Source organism: Elephantulus edwardii, unplaced genomic scaffold (assembly GCF_000299155.1).
Source record: "Elephantulus edwardii isolate Elephantulus edwardi_28Jun2011 unplaced genomic scaffold, EleEdw1.0 scaffold00030, whole genome shotgun sequence".
Classification (NCBI taxonomy): Eukaryota; Metazoa; Chordata; class Mammalia; order Macroscelidea; family Macroscelididae; genus Elephantulus; species Elephantulus edwardii.
In genome coordinates this window covers 13,519,035-13,540,383 of record NW_006399780.1, presented here as the reverse complement: position 1 = coordinate 13,540,383, position 21,349 = coordinate 13,519,035, and positions in this window count along the sequence as shown.

Genomic DNA, 21,349 nt, shown 5'->3' with positions numbered 1-21,349 from the left:
ATCTTCCACCAATCCTGACACCACACTTCTCCTCCTACGTGATTTACAACCTCTAAAAACCTGCTGGAGGGTCAGCTATGAGTTGGCTGCTAGTGAGCTACAGTAGCTCTAGAGAAGACTTTTTTGCCATCTCTGTGGGGAAATCCTTGTCTCGTTGTAGCTATTGCTCTTCAGTTCCTTGGTGATGTTCTTTGTGATTATCCATCTTCCTCTTGTCTCTTCTTTGGTTGTGTGCCTAATTGGCTCTTTTTACACCTCAAAAGTAATTGACTTAAATACTGCCTACACTGAGAAGGCTTTGTTAACAGACAAAGAAAATTCCATTCCAAATGAGATTACATCTATAAATATCATCTCATTCATGGCCATTGAATTAGATTGCAGCCCCTTCAGCAAGTTTTTAGAAGTAGAAAAGTTATAAGAGAGAAGCTTGCACATCTTTCCGCCTTGGTGGATTCACACCACCAGAGAAAAACTGTCTTTGATTAGCATTTCCAACACATATTTGGAACAGAGTGACACCGTCTAATCCATACTATCTAGCTAGCTGTTCTTCTTGTTGTTGTTGTGAGATGTCATTGAGTTCAATACAACTCATAGCAACCCTTTTAACAGACAATCTGAACCCTGCCCTGGCCTGTACCATCCTCATAATCTCTGAAACACTCAAGCCTATTGATGAAGTCAGCATGTCAATCCATCTCTTTAGAGGTCTTCCTCTCCTTCACTTATCCTGTCTTTCCAAGCATGATGTCCCTCTTCAAGTAATAACCTAGCCTCACTACATGTCCAAAGAATGAAAGATAAAGTTTCACCATTCTTGCTCCCAAGGAGCACTCTGGCTGCATTTTCCCCAAGATATATCTCTTTGTTCTTTTGACAGTCCATGGGATGTTCAGCATACTTCTCCAGCACCACAACCCAAAGGCATCAATACTTCTTCTCTAATCCTTGTTCATTGTCTAGCTGATGTATAGTAGGTGACTGAGATGACCATAACCTGAATCAGATTCAACTTAGTCTTCAGATTTATGTCATTGCACCTCATCATTCTGGAGAGGTTCCCAACAGCAGACTTGCCCAGTACAATATGTCTCCTAATTTCTTCACTATTGGTACCAAGGATGTTGATCTAAGGAAGATGAAATAATTGACAACTTCTATCTTTTCTTCATCTATTATAACGTTGACTGTTGATCCTATAGTGAAGACTTTTGTTTTCTTGTTGTTAAGATGCAATCCATAGGGAAGGCTGTAGTCCTTGATCTTCTGCAGCAAACGTTTCATATCCTCCTCCTCATTTTCAGCAAGCAAAGTTGTGTCATCTGCATGATGCAAGTTGTTGATGAGTCTTCCTCCAACTCTGATGTCACATTCTTCTTCATAGTTGTGTTTTGTAAATTATTTGTTCAGCATATGAATTGAATGGGATGGGGAAAGGAGACAACTGTGATGGATATCCTTTCTGATTTTAAACTATGCAGTTCCCTTGCTCTATTCAGACAGCAGCTTCTTGATCTAGGTATAGATTCCATATGAGCACAATTATGTGTTCTGGTATTCCCATTCTCTCAATGTTAGCCATAATTTGTCAGGATCCACACAGTCAATTGCCTTTCCATAGTCAATGAAACACAAATAAACATTCTTCTGGTATTCTCTACTTTCAGCCAGTATCCATCCAACCTCTGCAATGATATCCCTGATGCTGTGGACTCATTAGCTATCCACTTACCTATCCACCTGTCTATCTATCATCTATTTGCAGTTGAGAAAAAAAATCAAGTTTAGTACCTCTTCCATGATTGATGTGTTCTTGTGTATGAGACCATGATTTACAAACAGCTTTTTAAGTCATAATTAGCCCATAAATCAATCTGTGTAACTTGCTGCCTAGATATGTTTTCTCTTGATATTTCAATCTTGTCCTTTTAGAGTCCTGGCTAGTCATTCAGACTAGTAACATCGCACCTTAATTCATTACAATTGAGTCTGAATTGACTCCTAGCTGACCCTCCAATGAGTTCTCTGAGGCTGTACATTTTATGAGAGGAGATTATTCATCTTTTTTCTCAAGAATAGTTAGTAAAGTTAAACCACCTGACTTTGAGTTGGCAGTGTAATTCCTTTGAAGACTGTAACCTGCCCTAGAATTGTCCATCCTCCTCCTACAAAACCACTGGTGTTTTTAAACCTCCAAAGAGATGCTGCTTTTGGATCAACAGTACAATTCTTTACAGGCTATGTCACCAGGGTTCACTAGACTATTTACCACCACCACCACCCATAAATCCATGTGCTTTCTAACCTTACGGCCATATCTTTTTCCACACAAAATCAATGAACAGGTATGCTGCTGAAAGCTCTAATCTTTAGAAGAACTTCTCATTCTTAATTTCTGATGGTGTAGCCTGTAGGGAAGTCCTCTGCTAAGACAAAGGCCAAGCCTCTATGACAGTTCTAATTTATCAGCAGCTCTGAGGAAAGAAAGACGAGCAGTCTCCTTTTGTGCCATGTACAGCTTTGGAAACCCATCAGAGGGTCAGCTATGAATTGGCTCTGATGAAACAGCCATGAATGAGTGACTGTCTTTCAAGCTTCAATGTACTTTCTATTTCAGCTTGAATCCACTAACTAATCCATCACACACACACCCCACCCCCCAGAGTTCTGATGGCCTACTGGCAAGAAGCTGTACTGCAATCCTGAAGGCATGCAGTTAGAGGCCACCAGTCACTCTGTGGGAGAAGGATGGACAATCTCCTCCTGTGCAATTACCTGCCCCTGAAAACCTGCCAGAGTGTCAGCTATGGGTCGGATCTGACTTGGCAGTAAACTACAAAAACAAACTCCTATTTGGTTTCTTCCTTCTTCTGATGGTTGCAAGAGACCTCCACACTGACATAGGGTAAAAGAGGTTAAGATGGTAATAGAACAGAGCTGGCTGTCTTGGAAGTTTGAACTACCTGCTCATGGAGCTCCCTCGGCTCTCTGGTCCTGCTTGAGCTCAATCCTAGATGGATCACTTCCATCTAACATTTTATAAAGGCTTCTTACTGAGATATGGCTTGGCAAGAAGACCCAGCTCATAACAGACAATCCAACTTCTTGCTCCCTGTGTTCAGAGACTTAGACTCTCCTTGAGTCTAGTCACAATCCAGAATCTAATTTCAAAAACCTCTGCAATTCTTCACTAAAAGTGGTGTGCCTTTGCTAAAAAAATCTCAGAGGCCTGAGATGTGATTCTTCCAATGAGACTTGTCCTAAACACCACATATCATAGTTTTCCTACCCTCACATCTTCTTAGAGTTCTAGCTGCATTAAGTAAACTGAAGCTTACTCCTTCCTGTAAGCCAGTCGTTGGGCAGGAGTTAGTATGGAATACACCATTGAGTATACTGCCTCTAAAACTGAAATTTTCAAGCATGTGTTGCGTTTTCTTTTTTGCAGTAAGACATGAAAGACGGGATAATTTGGCTTTCACTTTTGAAAGGATGTCCTGTTCTTTGTTTTTGTTGTTGTTACATGCTGTCAGGTTGACTCTGACTCATAACAATCCTATGTACAACAGTTCTAAACCTTGCTCTATCATAAACCAATTTGATCATCTCTGACACTTACTCCCCCATTACCCCAGTCACTAAGTCAATCTCATCTAGGGTCTTCCTCTCTTGTGTTGTCCCTCCACCCTCCCAAGCATGACATCCCTCTCCAAGGACTGGTCCCTCCTTGCAGCATGCCCAAATTATGTCAGACAGAGTTTCAGAACCTTTTCTTCCAAGGAGCAGCCTGGTTTCACCCTCTCCAGGATGGATGTTGGTTCTCTTAGCAATCCATGGTATATTCAATACTCTTCTACAGCAGCGCAACTCAAAGGCATCAATTCTTCTTCTATCATCTTTAGTCATTTCCCAGTTCTCTGATACATGGAAAGTAATTGTGAAGGTCATAGCCTGGATCAGGTTCACCTTGGTCTTAGACTGACATCAAACAAGATGCTCTAGCATGCTCCAAACTACAGGAGTCTTACAAACCTTACTGATGTAGCTAGTTCTTAGATCTTTGATGAGTTTCTCTCCTGATTTCTAGATCACAGGTGTATACCAAGGTCTCTAAGATATCAATCATCTTTTTCTTATCAAATTTAAGTTATGTAATCAATCCATATAGATTGTCTGTATAGTTCAGGTTGTTGTTGCTGTTGTTACATGGCACTGAACAGATTTTGGCTCACAGAGACCCTCTAGGTCAGAGTAGAACCACCCTGCAGAGTTTCCTCATCTTTATAGGGGCAGATTGCTAGGTCTCTTCTCCATAAAACTGCTGAGGGGTCCCAATACTTGACCTTTCCATTAACAAACCTTAACTATCATACCATTTCAGTCCAGCTCAGATCTTTTCAGTCCAGATACTGTCAAATAACTATGACATAGGGTATATGAGTTAACATAGCTTTAGGGGAAATGATTTATGTATATTGTGAAAGCAAACTTTTTCTAATTTTCATAGACTAGAATCCATGAACTAAATTCATAGTCTCATACCATGGACCTAAGGCTGCTTTGTTTTGTTCTAGCAAAGTTGTCATTGGCTCAGTAGCTGCAATCAGCACAACTGCTTGATTGAGCTTGTTTTAGTCTCTAGTTGTTCTCCAGGAGCAACCCATTTAACTGGTGACTAATAAGAGATTTAATAGATTCCTGCATCTTTTTACATTGTGGAAAGTAGCGTTGATTTCTACCACCACCACCATCCCTGGCCCACACACTACTGATTTTGATTGACTATCTCAGCTGGAGGGAGGAAAGGGCAGTTTGACAGCCTTCCAGTTGACCTTCTACTTTGAGATCTACTACACTACAGGCTAAGGACCCAAGGTAAGCATTGCATCAACTGTCAAATATGTCAATTTCAGCTATACACTTGGGAACTACCAGGCAGACCTGTGGACCCAATTGGTCCACTGTACATTGGACGTTGGCCAGACTTATTTATTACGTAGCTCTCACATAGTCTTATTCTAACAAGGCAGGGTTGGTGTCCATGACAACACTTTAGGTCTTCAGATATTCTTTTCAATTCCTACACCATGTCTTTGGAAGCAGGAGTGGTATCCACTTCCTAAACAACACGCCTCTGGAAACTTTATGAACTTTGATAAATGATGAGAGTTATAGAAAGGCTTCAGGCCTTTTGTTCATAGGGTCACTATGAGCCATGCTCAACTCGACCGACAGCAATCAACAACAACAACAACACTCTGTTTAACTGCCATTTAAATGCTTGGTGTTTCTTTACCAGCAATGTAGTTACTTAAGTCAATGACCATAAGTCCTTTGGGGGAAGGATACTACTGTGTCTTCTCTCAATGGAATTGTAGTATCCTTCCCCTGAGGGCCCTGGTCATCTCTCAGCCTATGAGTTCTTGATCTGAAAACTGGTTCATGACAAGAAACTGGGTAAGAACCTGATCATTGATTGTTCTTCTTCTCTCAGCCTCCTACTCATCCCATCTTAATTTTGTTTGCTGATACAATTGAAATAGGATGCTTGTTGGTGATCCATATATTTTGAATGCTATGTCTTATGTTTTTAAAGAACATCAGTAGACTTTGCTGACATGACTCAATATGTATCTGCAATAGCTGCTAGCATGTTCTCTTCTACCAGAATACTTCCCCAATTCATGATTGATGCAGGTTTTAATTGCGCGATTAACCATTTGTGCCAGAGGCACTCTGTTCTCCGTTTATCATTATCGGTTCAGAACCACCAGCTGCAGGTCAGAGAGAGGTCTGCCTGTGAGAACACCTGAGAAGAAGCTCTCCTGACTGGAGAATTGTGCCCTGAGTGTTTCCAACCTGAATTATACCTTGTTGTTGTTAGGTTCTGTCACATCAACTCCAATTCAAAGAGACTCTGTGTACAACAGAACAAAACTTTGCTTGATCCCACACCATCTCCACCATGTCTAAGCTCAGTGTTGCTGTCACCATGTCAATTCATATCATTGAAAGTTTTCCTCTCCATCGCTGTCTACTTTTTCCAAGCATGAGGTCTTTCTCCAAGAATTGGCCTCTCCTGACAACACAGCCAATGTAAGTGAGATGAAGTCCTACAACCTTTGCTTTAAGGAGCACTCTGGCTATACCTCTTCAAAAACCAAGATTTGTTTGTTCTTTTGGAAGTTCCTAATATATTCAGTATCCTTTACCAGCACCACAACTCAAAGACATCAACTCTTCTTCAGCTCTCTTATTCATTATCTAACTTACACATGCATATAAAGCACTTGAAAACAGCATGTTGTGGGTCAGGAGCACCTTAGTCTTTAAACTGGTATCCTTGTCCTTTACAACTTTTAGGATGGCCTTGACAGTAGAGTTGTCAATGCAACACATCTTTTGTTTTATTGGCCACTGTTTACATGAATGTTGATTGTGGAAGCAAGTGAAAGTAAGTCCTTTATCACAATCTAGTCTATTTTTCCAGTTGTAAGGATTTTTCTTTCTGTTATCTGGAACTATAATGTTGTTTGTTGTTGTTAAGTGCCATCGAGTCGCAGGCGACTCATAGTGACCCTATGAAGGAGAGTCCTCAATGCTTGTGTGTCTTTCATTCTCCCTCCAGGTTCATAGGGTTTCTGGAGGCAAGCTATTACGGAAGTGGATACCACTCCTCCTTCCAAAGAACTATAATCCCTACTGAAAATATAGCCTTTGATCTTCAGTAAGTCTTTCAGGAAGAAATGATGCATCACTGATTTAAGTGGCTGATTTTCCAGAAGTATATTGGCGAGCCTTTCTTCTGAGACACTTTTGGTAGACTGGAACTTCTAACCTTCCAGCTAGCACTCAAATGTGCTAACCATTTGCACTACTTATGGACTTCACATTTAAAATTATTATCTTCATTTTAAATATCAGATAACTGAGTCTCAAATAATTAAGGCAACTTGCTTCAGGTTGTCCAGCTAATAAACAGCTGATCTGTTATTCAAATCCCTAATCTGTGCAATGTCAAAGCCCACCTTCTTTCCACCACATCACACATTGCCTTTAAAGACAGAATATCTTCCTTATTTAAAGTTATATGATTTTGAATCACCAGATTAAGACAGATTACTCCCTAATTATGATCTTTTTATGTTGATCTAGTCAATCATGAGAGTGGAAAAAAATATTTTTAATTATGAGCCAACTTTACCTGTCCCCAGAATGATCAGCACCACTAACTTGCAGTTCCCCGAAGCTTCCATTTGCCCATTTTATTGCCTATCACCAGGCCTTGAGGCAGAAAGCCAGGAAGAGGAGGAAAAAAGGTTGACTGAGTCACCTTAGTGGATGCCTGTCCTCTGGCTCTGTAACAAAATGCATCCTGGGGTCAGTGCTGATAATGGGCAGCAACAAACAGCAGTAACTAAGCTGGAATGTAGTAACAAGTGGTGTAAAATCTTAATTGGGAGGCACTTTCTAGAATTTGATTGTAAAGATCTTGTTATAAAGTAGAAACAGCTTTCAAGAGAGACAAGCATTATGACAGTGGTCAGAATTCAAAATTTTGTGTAGGTTTGCTTAAGAGGCCTGACAAAGAGATGCCAGCCACATTTTGCCTCCTTGACATTTACAGTGCATTTGTACCTAGAATAGCCAGCCTCAAATGACAGTGTACCTAAGAACCTAATAAATGCTGAAGGTACATATATCAAGAAAATTAAAATATAAGCTAGGGTCCTTTACACAAAATCACTAAGTTATCTGAGCATTTGCTAAGTTTATTCATACTGTGGGGCTGTCTGTGCATCTGAAATGGCAGCCTGTGGCCTCGAACAGTTTGAAATTTAGCACCCTGCACAGTCCAATGACTTTGCCAAAACTCAGATGAGGCAATCCAGATGATGAAAATAGTGGCCCAGAAATCTTAAGGCAAGTGGAGATAATTCAATTGAGCCTAGTCAATAGGGAAGAGCTCAATGAACAAAGGAAGAAGTAGGGAAAACTTTAAATCAAAGAAGCTATATAGATATCATTACCTAACACGCCAGCAGATCTGTTTTTCTGCAACTTCCAGGGTAGTAGATTATAAAATAATTTGGTATTTTTTAAAAAAAGGAATAAAATAAAAAAGATCAAAATATCTTGCGCATCAGGATTTGAGAAAGAATCATCAACAGCCTGTGATGCTTATAGAAAAAGACTTGAAGCACTTACTCTAAAACTTGTATGAAAAGGATAAAAACTTGTATAAAAAGTATATAGATTACACTTCAATATAAAGAAAGCTCAAATCATCACAACTGGACCAATAAACAAGATCATGATAATGGAGAAAATATTAAAGTTGTCAAGGATCCCTTTTCCTTGGACTTAGAATCAACACCAATGGAAGAGATAGCGAAGAAATCAAAAGACTCATTGCATTTAAGCAAATATGCTATCATCGACCTCTTGAAAATGCTAAAGAGCAAAAATATATATTTAAAGATTAAAGGGCCAGACCCAAGCAATTGTATTTTTAGTTATTTCATCTGTATATAAAAATCGGGTATTGAATAAGGAAGAACAAAGAAGTGTTGATGCCTGTGATTGTGGTGTTGATAAAGATTATTGGATATGCCACAAACTGCCAAAAGAACAAACAGGTCTGCCGTGGAAGAAGCCCAGCCAGAGTGTTACTTACAAGTAATGATGGTGAGATTTCATCTCACAAATGTTATCTGGAGCAGTCAGTCCCTGGAGAAGAAAATTGTGCGCATGAAAGTAGATAGTCAGTGAAAGATAGCAAGGTCCTCAACGAGATGGGTGACGATAACGGCACAGCAGAGAGTGTGAAGATGGCAGGGTCTCATTTTTTTGTACATAGGGTCACTGTGAATTGGAGCTGACTCAGCAGCACCCAACAACAACTGTTGTTGTTAAGTGCCATCAAGTCGTAGACGACTCATAGCAACCATATGAACGAAAGACCTGAACACTTGTGTAACTTTCTTCATTTCTCCAAGTCCATATGGTTTCCAGAGGCAAGCTGTTTTGAAAGTGGATGCCACTCCTGCTTCTAAGCTTATTTTAATCAGGGAGCACCACCAAACACTGTCCACAATGGGTAACCAACTATTAGTGCATTTGACACATCAGTGTCATAGGGTTCAGCTTCACAGCAACCACAAATTACCTCTGTACTGCAAGTGGACACACCAAGGCTATATGACAGAGAAGAAAGTTTGGCCAAAACAATTAAAACCAGGCCTGTGGGATGCAGATTAAAATCACCCATCTTGGGAGATTGGCTTGATAGTGGACTTTCTGTCCACTAGGCCAACTAAGCTCTCTCGTTGTTGTTGTTGTTGTTGTTGTTGTTGTTGTTGTTGTTGTTGTTAAGTGCCATTGAGTTGTAGATGACTCATAGCAACCCTATGAATGAAAGACCTGAACACTTGTCTAACTTTCCTCATTTCTCTAAGTTCCTAGGGTTTCCAGAGGCAAGCTATTTAGGAAGTGGATGCCACTCCAACAACTAGGAGAAGTATTTCACAAAGATTTTCATATGGTTTTATATGCACAGGTGGGGTGTATGTGTGTGTGTGTATGTGTGTATGCATGCACATGTGTGTATATACAGGGTGTCTATCTACTTTCTCTGAGGCCACCTCTAATTCAAAACATCTCTCTGAAATCAGCAATGTATACAATATTGCTTCCTCTGACTCTAACCCCCCTGACCTAGGTCAGATCTCATAAATCAAAGGTCATGGTAATCCTCCAGACTGCCAGATCTGTCCAAGACCTCGAATGCTAACCACAGGTTTGGAAGCATCCACAACACTTTTCTTCTGACCGGCTACTCTGAGGCTTCTAGGTCCCCTTCAATTCCAACTTGCAGACTGTAAATTCTGAAATTTCTATTACCTAATTGAGTTCCATAATTTGTTAGAATGACGCACAGAAAATACTATTTTTAAAATTAGTATTACATAGCAGAAGGGACAGAAATGAAGAGACATATGGAGTAAAATCCGAAGGAGTCCCAAACACAGAGCTATTATGTAGCCAAAAGGGATACATTAATAGATGTCATTTACCAATGAGGACACTTACCCCATTTTAGTGTCCAGAGTTTTTATGGGGATTTATCATATAGTCATGAATGTTTATATCATTGTCCATGTCACTGGGCTCTACCACCAGACCTCTTTCCCTCCAAGTAAGCTGGCACCGTGTTGGAAGATCTTTCTGTTCTGGCCAGATCCCATTCAAGTGTCTCCTCATTACTGTACCCTGTCAGGGATGTGTGGTCTTGAGCTGTTTCATGAATAACTAAAAGTCTAATCACTGGAGAAATTCCAAAGGTTAAAATATTACTTTATAGTAACAAAGAAAAAAAGAATAATTTCTTCAGATAAGTTTAGTGGCACACCTCACTGGGTCACAATGTGAAATGGGTTTTTCTCTGTAGGTCACTGCCCCCAAAACGGTGTAAAACTGATTTAGAGAACACTCTTGTAAGCTCATTCTAAAACTGCCTTTAAAAAAAAACTCTCCTTGCCACAGAGTTGAAAGTGACTTATAATTGACCCTCAAGTGGATTTCTGAGGTTATAAATCTCATGGAAAAAGACTGCTCATCTTTCTCCAGAGGAACTACTGGTGGGTTCGAACCATCTTCAGGTTAGCATTGCAACCCCCTAATGATGAGGCCACTAGAACTCTCTTAACAACCATGCATTCAGTCATTTTGGACAAGGGTATTATAAAATTAGTTTACAGAATACTCCCGGGCCTCCAAAAGAAAAGGACTGATAACCCAATTACAACATAGCAAAAAGACATGAAAAGACTTTTCACAGAGGGAGACATTCATGTGGCTAACAGACACATGAAAAAATGCTCAAAATTACTGGCAATAAGAGAGATGTAAATCAAAACCACAATGAGATACCATCTCACTGTAGTGGCAGTGGCAAAGTTTAACAGGACAGCAAGCAATAAATGTTGGAGAGGATGTGGTGAAGTGGGAACTCTCATACACTCTTGGTGGGATTGTAAAATGGTGCAAGCACTCTGAAAGGCAGTTTGGTTTTTCCTCAAAAAGTTGAATATAGAAATCTCCTGTGATTACTCAGAATATATCCCAAGGAAGTTAGAACTGAGACATGAACGGAGATACCTACTCCTATGTTCTTAGCAGGGTTATTCACAATAACAAGAAAATAGGAACAGCCCAAGCGCCCATCAACAAACGAACGGATTGAGAAATTGTAGTTCATTCACTGAATGGAATACTATGCAGCTCGGAGGAACAACTACTTTGTAAAATACTATATAACATGGGAAAGCATTATGCTGAGTGAAATAAAGACAAATGTTGCATAAGACTGTTATTGTGAAAATAAAAGGATAACTGAGCAACATTTGTATAAACGTTCAAAAAGGGAAGAGAGGGAAGCAGAGGGTTTGAGGGTGGGGAAGGGGATAAATCATGGGGTCATAGAGTTTAATGGGTAGAGGGAGAGGGTAAAGGAATTAGACGAGTTCTAGTAGAAATCTGAAAAGACAAGTTAGTTGTGAGCATAGATCAATGATGATTAATTTTATAAAACACAATATGAATGAGGAAAAAACTCACAAAATTAAAAAAAAAACAACAACCCTAAAGCACAAAAAAAAAGGAGGGGGAGGGAGAGAAATTTCCAGTATAGAAGAGGTTAGTGAATGGGGAAGGGGGAAAAGGAAAGATTCAATGGGGACTAGAAAAGATAGTAATAACTTATATAAAATACAAAGTATATTAATTATTGTATAAAACGCAATGCACATGCATGGGAAAAAGCACTATAATTTGGGTTAGGCCTACATCAGTTTTTAAATTGATATCATTGCTTTTTAGCACTTTAAGGAGATCTTTGACAGCAGATATTGCCATGGCAATGGGCAGTGTTTATATAAAACCATTTACCATAAAACATAGCTCCTAGAATAAACTTGGAGTTTTTATTCCTTAAAGCTGACTCAGATGGCCTAGTGAGTAAGGAGCTGTGCTACCAAAGGCAAGTAGTTTGAATCTCCCACCTCTGCTAAGGGAGACAGATGGACAGTCTCCTGTGAGATTAATAGCCTCTGAAAATCCACTGGAGAGTAAACTATGACTTGGTTCCAACTCAACAGCAATGAGTGAGCAAGTGATTCCAGAGAAGATTGTTTTAAAGATCCTAGTGCCACAGGCAAAACAATCATCACTAAACTACTTGTTGTTGTTAGGTGCCTTTGATTCAACCATGACTAACAGCAACTCAATGAAAAACAGATCTGAATGTTGCCCTATCCTGTACCATCTTCATCTTTGATATTTTCGAATCCATTGTTACAGGCACTGTGTCAATCCACCTCATTGAACATCTTCCACTCTTTCTCTAACCTTTCACCTTTCCAAGCTCAATATCTTTTCCGAAGAACTGGCCCCTTCTAAAACATGCCCAAAGTAAGTAAGATTAAGTTTCACAATTCTTTCCTTTAAAGAGCACTCTGGTTGCACATTCTCTAAGACATATTCATTTGTTCTTTTGGAAGTCCATAGATTATTCAGTGTTATTCTGAATACCGCAATCTAAAGGCATCAATTCTTCTTCTGCCGTCCTTATTCACTGTCCAACTTTCAGAGGCAAAGTAAGTAATTGAAAAGACGGTGCCTTGAAACAGGCACATCTTATTCTTTAAATTGACAGTGTTGCACTTTAGAACTTTTGAGAAGTCTTTAATAGGATATTATTTCAGTGTAATTAATCTTTTGATTTTTTTACTGCTGGTACTAAGGATGTTGATTACGGATACAAGAAAGATGAAATTGGTGACTTCAATCTTTTCTACATCTATCATGATATTTCCTGTTGGTCCAGTGTTGAGGATTTTGGTTTTCTTGATGTTGAGATAGAATACATATTGAAGGCTGTTGTCTTTGATCTTCTGCAGAAAACATTTCAAGTCCTTCACATTTGCAGCAAGCAAAATTATATTCTCTGAATTGGGTATTATTTGATTAAAAGATAACTTTAAGAAACCACTTTTCCCTAAGCTTCAGATTCAAAATACAATCCCAGGATAATGGCTGCAGTAGATCATCCAAGTTTATAAATTCCAGAATCCTGGATTGTAAGAGAATGAAAACTACTTCTCTTATCTCACTAATTCCTCCCAAGATATAAGCTTTTTGAAGGCAAAATCAATCTCATCTGATTAGTCTCATTTTTAATTAGTGTAGGGTATTTCTAGTATCTACACGAAAACAAAAATTCTCACCACCAGACAAACAGAGCATCAGGATAGGTGAAGAAAGATTGAAACTGTCAATGGCTTCATCTTATTTGAATCCATAATCAATACACTTGATACTTGCAGTTAGGAGATCAGAAGATCTAATGCATTGAGCATGTCTGCCGTCCAGTACCTCTTCAAATTATTGAGGAGCCATGATGCTTGTTTGAGGGCTACAATGTGCCTGATTCAGGTCATTATCTTTTCAATCACTTGCTGTGCTGCTGAGAGCTGGACAATGAATAAGGATGACAGAAGAAAGACTTGATACCTATGAGCTGTAGTGTTGAATTAGAGTACTGAAAATCCGATAGGCTGCCAAAAAACAAACAGATATGTCTTGGAGTAGGTGCAGTCAGAGTGCACCTTGAAGGCAAGGATGGTGAAGCTTTGTCTCACATCCTTTGGGCTTGCTGCTAGGAAGGGCTACTCCTTGGAGAAGGGTATCGTTCTTGGAAAGGTGAAGGGACTGTTCAGAAGAGGAAGACCTTCAACCGTAGATTGACACAGTGCCTACCACAATGGGTTCAAGGGTGTCAGAGATTGTGATGGCACAGGATAAGACAGGGTTCTAATCTATTTTTTAATTGTACTTGGTTCAATGGCACCCACCACCACCAACAATAGCAGTCTCCATGAGTCATAGTCAATTCAATGACACCTATCAACAACAACATTGCTACACAACAGCTACCTAAAAATTGTGGCATAAAACAACCATTGCATGATGCTCACTGATTCTTCAGCTGTGAAAGCAGACTTGGCAGAGAGGAGAGAGCCTTTTAGATCTCCACAATGTCTTGGGTCTCAGCTGAAAAGACTCAAATGGCTGAGTGTTGGAATCATGTGGAGTTGTTTATTATTCAGATATAGATATATATTAATAATAAATATACATACGAATAATAAATATATATATGAATAATAAACATATATACACACACACACACATATATATATAGTGCCTGTGCTGGGATATCTGAAAGAATGGCATTCTTGACATGAGCACCAAACAAAGTCCTTTCTATGGGACCTGGATGTCTCTCAGCTGTGCAGCTAGCTGGGTTCTGAATGGGAATGTATCAATGAGGAATACTGCAGCAAACCAGAACAAGACTTTTTTCCCTTTAACTAGTTCTTTGTCTTGGGGTGGGATTTTTTTTTTCTGAAAATATACACAACAAAATCTTTCAACAGATCACCAATATCTAAGTATACAGTTTAGTGACAGTGATTATAATCTTCAAGTTGTACAACCGTTTTAACTTTCTTTTCTGTATTGTTTCTCCCCCTATGTTAAACTCACTGCTCCTTAACTTCCTGCCTAACCTTCAAGCTGCTGTTGTCAGTTTGATTCATTATTGTCAGTTGCTTAATAGAGCACAGTCTTCAGTACATGGCCTTTCCGGATCTGACCCCAGAGATGATATAACAGCCCTTCCGTCATTCTCTGTTGGTCAAAGCCAGGCACTAGCACATATAGATTTAAGGAAAGGAGTAGAGACTCGCTTCTTGATGTTTTGAAACCACCCCAAAGATATTCTCAATTATCCCCATGTTTTCCACTCATGTACAAAAACTTCCTTGTTGCCGGTATAACTGGATTTCCTTTGATGTGAGAGAGCAAGCCACTCAAATTCCTTGTGATGCATGGGGCACTTTGTGGTTAATAATCTACTGTTCATTATCATGATCTGTAGTCGCTATAATAGTAAATGGGCTGGAACCACAGATATATTTACTGCCTTAATTTGGTTGCTAGCATTAGGCATAGTTTAAAGTATTTTTTTCCCCATTTGGACTGAATGTCTTTTATCTAAGCTTATCTTTAATGGCAATAAGTTTAGTATTCCTCAACAGCTGGAAGCCCAGATATTATACATTTCCCCTTCTATTAATCTTGTGTAAGTTGATCTTTATAGTCACTGAACCCATCCATCACTGCAAGCTGTCCTTTCACATTCATATGGTCTTTCATTTAGCTAAACCAAACTCGGCTTCTTTATCGAGACTAAAGTTCTTTGTCATTTTAATAGTTTATAGAATTCTTTCTCAGAGTTGGCACAGAATGTCAGATTGTCCAAAAGAACAAATGGATGTTAATAATGTTCTTCATTATGTTTCCTCTGAACCCATCACTAGGATTATTTATTCCCAAGAAGAATTGTGAGGTCTGAGTATTCCTAAAATTTTCCACATTCTGTAAGAAGACCCACATTTTGGCATGTCTCCTATGAGTAGAACTATACATTATATTTAATTTTGTCATGTCATTCTACAAAAGCCGTAGGCTTGATTTTATTCACTTCCATCATCCATCATTGATAGAGGCAAAGTACAGAAAAATGTTTAAAAAGTCAATGTCATGCATATTACAAAATAGGAAAGAAGAAGAGAGTTGAAAGCAAAAGGGCAGGGGAAAGTGAAGGAAATACTAGGAAAAGAAAATGATATCAAGAAAAGAGAAAAATCAGTCCTCTTCAGGAAATGTCTCTGATGTCCAGAACATACCAGCAAGAAATCAGTCTACTTTCCATTTCAGGGATAACAAGAGAGGGGGCAACAAGAAAATGTGGCCCCAAAGAGTTTGTGTTCAACTACCACGCTAATGGCTAGCAGTTTAAACCCAGCCAATGGCTCTTCAGGAAGAAAGGGGTAAGAATTTGCTTTCATAAAAATATCAAGATCAATTGATATTTCTGGTGACCTAGTGGTAAGGAAGTATGCTGCCAACTCAAAGGCACACAGTTCAAATCCACCAGCTGTTCTGTGGCAGAAAGATGAGCAATCTCCTCCCATGTGATTTACAGCCTCCAGTTCTGACTGTCAGCATAGAACAATAATAACAATCCACAAAGACAATATTTTATATTCTACTTTGGTGAGTAGCAACTGGGGTCATAAAACTTTCAAATAATCATATAAGGTGCTATTGATCCCTCCATGTACAAAACAGAGGAGAGAGAAGAAAAGCAAAAAAACTAGCTGAGGGTCTAGTATTGTTGTTACATGCCATCAAGTCAAGTATGACTCAGCATGACCCTATGAACCCTGTCCTGTGCCATCTTTATCATCCCCAACACACACCCACCACTACAAGCACTGTATCAGTCCATCTCAGAATCTTCCTTTCTTTCACTGACTCTCTACATTTTCAAGTGTGATGTTTCTCTCCAAGGAATAGCCTCTCCTCATAACAAACTTAAAATATGTATGACAAAGGTTCACCACCCCTGCCTCCAAGAAGCACTCTGGCTGCATTTTCTCCAAGACATAACTGTTTGTTCTTTTCGTAGTCCATGGGATATTCAGTACTCTTCTCTAACACCATAACTCAAAGGCATTGATTCTTCTCCTGTCATCCTTATTCATTGTTCAGCTCTCAGGTGCACTGCAGATGACTGGAAAGACTATGGCTTGAACCAGACACATTTTCGTTTTTAAGCTGACATCACTTCTCTTTAGGACTTTGGAGAGGTCCTTGACAGTAGACTCTCCTACAGCTATATATTTCCTGATCTCCTGACTACTAGTACCAACAGTGTTTATTGTAGATTCAAGCAAGATGAAACCATTGACAATTTCAATCTTTTATCTATATATCATGATATTGCCTTTGCCTTGTGGTGAGAATTTTTGTTTTCTTAAAGTTGAGATGTAATGCTTATTGAAGGCTATAGTCCTTGATCATCTGCAGCAAGCACCTCAGGTTCTCCTCACTTTCAGTTAGCAAGGCTGTGTCAGCAGCATAATTCAGGTTGTTGATGAATCTTCCTCCAATCCTGAAGTCACTCTTTTTTCATAAAGTCCAGCTTCCCTAATATTTACTCAGTACACAGATTGAACAAGTATGGAGAAAGTATAGCAGCCCTGATGTACAGCTATCTCAATTTTAAACTGTACTGTACCATTCCCTCGTTTTGTTTGGAAAAAAAGCTTCTTGGTCTGGGTGTAGTTTTCATATAAGCATAATGTTATTGTTGTTATTGTGTGCCATTGAGTCGCTTGCAACTCATAGCAACCCTATGTACAAGAGCTCTTAACGTCGTTGTATCCTGTGCCAACCTAGCCATCCCAGACTCACTTATTCCCATCACTCCAGTCACAGAATCGATCCATCTCATCAGTCTTCCTCTCCTTTGCAGCCCCTCCACTGTGCCAAACATGATGTCCCTCTCCAAGGACTAGTCCCTTCTTGCAACATGCCCAAAGTATGTCCGACAAAGCTTCAGAATCCTTGACTCCAAGGAGCATTCCGGCTTCACCTTCTCCAGGACAAACCTCTTTCTTCTCCTAGCAGTCCATGGTATATTCAATACTCTTCTCCAGCACCACAGCTCAAAGGCATCAATTCTCTTTCTATCATCCCTATTTACTGTCCAACTCTCTGATGCAAAGCATGTAATTGCAGAGACTATAGCCCAGATCAGGCACACCTTAGTCTCCTGCCTGACGTCATTGCTCTTCAGTACTTTAGAGAGGTCCTAACAGCAAACTTTCCCATGGCAATGTGCCTTTTAATTTCCTGGCTACTGGTGCCAAGACTGTTGACTGTGGAGCCAAGTAAACTAAAATTGTTAACTATCTCAATCTCTTCACCATCCATCCTGATGCTGCCAATTGGCCCAGTGGTGAGAATCTTTGTCTTCTTGATGTTCAGCTTCAATCCATATAGAAGGCTGCAGTTCTTGACCTTCTGCAGCAAGCGCTTCAGGTCCTCCTCAGTTTCAGCAAGCAGAGTTGTGTCAACTGCATAACGCAGGTTATTGATGACTCTTCCACCAATCCTGATGCCACATTCCTCCTCGTACAGCCCAGCATCTCGGATGATCTTTTCTGCATACAGATTGAAAAGGTATGGAGACAGAATACATCCCTGATGTACCCCCTTCTTGATTTTGAACCATATAGTGTCTCCTTGCTCTGTTCTGACAACTGCCTCTTGGTCCAAGTATAGGTTTCACATTAGCACAATCAAATGTTCTGGGATTCCCATTCTTCTCAGAGTCAGCCATAGCTTGTTGTGATCCACTCAGTCAAAAGCGTTTGCACAGTCAGTGTTCTGAAATTCCCATTCTTCTCAATGTTAACCAGAGTTTAAGATCAACATAGTTATAACTAACTCATAATTGACCCTCCGCTGGGTTTTCAGAGACAGTGAATTGCACAAGATTGTTCTCTTGTGATTAATAGATCATTCACATCTCCACTTCCAGGACCCTGGAGGAGTTGTTGCTGTTATATCCCATTGAGTCACCTGCAACTCATAGCATCTGTAGGTACAACAGCTCTGAAGCCTGCCCTGTCTTGAGCCTGTCTCACTGACCCCGGCACACCTACCCCCATTACTTCAGTTATTGTACCAATCCATTGCATCCAGGGTCTTCCCTTCCTGTGCTGCCCCTCCACCCTTCCAAGCTTGAGGCCCTTTTTCAAGGACTTGTCCCTCCTAGCCATGTGCCCAAAGTATGTAAGAGAGAACTTCAAAATCCTAGCTTCTTTATTAAAAAGTTGCAAATAGAAATACCATTTGAACCAGCAATTCCACTACTGGGAATATACTCCAAAGAAATCATAACTGCCATGTTCAGCTTCAATTCATATTGAAGACTACAGTTCTTGACCTTCTGCAGCAAGCGCTTCAGGTCCTCCTCAGATTCAGCAAGCAAGGTTGTGTCATCTGCATAACGCAGGTTGTTGATGAGTCTTCCTCCAATCCTGATGCAGCATTCCTCCTCATAAAGGCCAGCTGCCTGAATGATCTGTTCTGCATATAGATTGAAAAGCTATGGAGACAAGATGCATCCCTGATGCACTCTCTTCCTGATTTTGAAGGATGCAGTGTTTCCTTGTTCTGTTCTGAGGACTGCTTCCTGGTCCAAGCATAGTTTTCGCTTAAGCACAACCAAGTGTTCTGAGATTGCCATTCTTTTCAAGGTTAACTACAAGGGATCACTACATAATTTAAAATTAAGATGGGAGTGTTGCAGGGTTGTATTATCTCTCCATTTCTATTCAATTTGTATGCTGAGCAAATTATTTGAGAAGCCAGACTCTAGAAAGAGAAATGTGGCATCAGAATCAGAGGAAGACTTATCAATAACCTATCTTACGCAGATGATAATACCTTTGTTGCTAAAAGTGAGGACGACTTGAAGCACTTGTTGCAGATGATCAAATGATATAACTCAATATGGATTACATCTCAACATCAATAAAACAAAAAGTCTTATCAGTAGGTCAGTGGGCAACATTATGATAGATGGAGAAAAGACTGAATCTGCCAACAACTTCATGTTACTTGATCGACAGTCAACACCCTTGATACCAGCAGTCGGAAATCAGAAGATGTATTGCACTTGCAAAGTCTGCAGTTAGGGGCCTCTCCAAATTATTGAGGGTAAATGACATTAATTTGAAGACTAAGGTGTGTCTGATTCAGGTCCTGGTCTTTCCAATCACTTGCTATGCATCTGAGAGCTGGAGAATGAATAAGGATGACAGAAGAATTGATGCCTTTGAACTGTGATGTTAGAGAAGAGCACTGAACATCACATGGACTACAAAAAAGAACAAAATACATCTAGGAGAGGATGCAACCATAGTGCTCTTTGGGGGCAAAGATTATAAAAATTTGCCTCATATACTTCAGGCATGTTGCTAGGCGGGATTATTCCTTGGAGAAGGATATGATGCTCGGAAAGGCCTGTGAAGGGGAGGAAGACCCTCAGCCAGGTGGACTGACACAGTGACTGTCACAATGGGCTCTGGTGCATCAGGAAGTGGGAGGATAGCACAAGATTCAGATCTGTTGTTCATAGGATTGCTAGGAATGCACAGAATTTAAGAATAACAACAACAACAACAACATAAGGGAGGCACTCAGTCCTTACAGTAAGCAAGCAAATAAGGCCAAAAAGAGCAGCATTTGCCCAAGGACAAAACTTGAAGGCAGGAAGGGAGGGATGGAAGGATTAATGGAAATCAGAATTGTATGGAGCATGTGGAAAAGATGTGATGATATCATGAGTATTGCAATTAACATTATAAAACAAAGTGCATAGAATGATTGAATGAAAAACCAATTTGTAAATTTCACTGAAATAATATTTTTTTAAAAGTTTACAGAGATTGGAAAAATAAAAAAGATTAACAAATGTTGTGCATTGTCTTTGTGTCAGCCGCTACTTACAGAGCAATCTTCTAGGCCAGAGTAGAACTATGGAAGCAAACCTTACAGCTCTCCCTGAGATCTGCTAGTGGGTTAAAACTTTTGATTCACAGCTCAGCATTTAACCACTGCACTACCAGAGGTTCTTTCCATTAAGGTTGCAGCCAAGAAAACAGTTCTCCTCTGTAACACTCCTCTGCAGTTAGTCAGTATTGACTTGATGGCAATGCATTTGTTTTGGGTTTAGTGAATTAAAGATTCAGAATGAGCATATCATAATCCAAACAACTCAAAGTCATCTTCCATCTCCAACTCTGTACTTCCAGGCCACAAACAACCAAGAAGGCTTGAATCATTTGTGCTATTCACCAGACAAGCTATAAGAAGTACATTTCGGCCTTAGTCAAGCTCTTCTGAAAGGATTGTCTATTATTTGTGTGTAAATCATATGAAGTATCATTTGTGTCAATACAGTTTCAGGTAAAGTGCATAATGCTAAGGAGAATGCTGAAATTGTTTCTAGCATCTCCAGCTATCAATATGTCTACATTTACAGGCCAATACAAAACTCTCTAGAACAGACAGCTCTAATCAGTAATGCTGCGCTCAAGGCACAGTTAGCATGCAGTCCACACTCAAGCTGTGGTAGCTCAGATTTTGGAGCTGTCCCTCTCGTCTTTGGCTGTCAGTTGCTGTTGTTATGCACTGTTACCTTGCCTGTGACCCATAGCGACCTTACACACTGCAGCCCTGAAGCCGGCCCTGACCTGAGCCAGACTCACTGATTTCGACACAACCACCCCCATGGCCCCAGTTACTGTATCAATCCATCTCATCCAGGGTCTTCCTCTCCTGCTCTGTCCCAGGCTGTTAG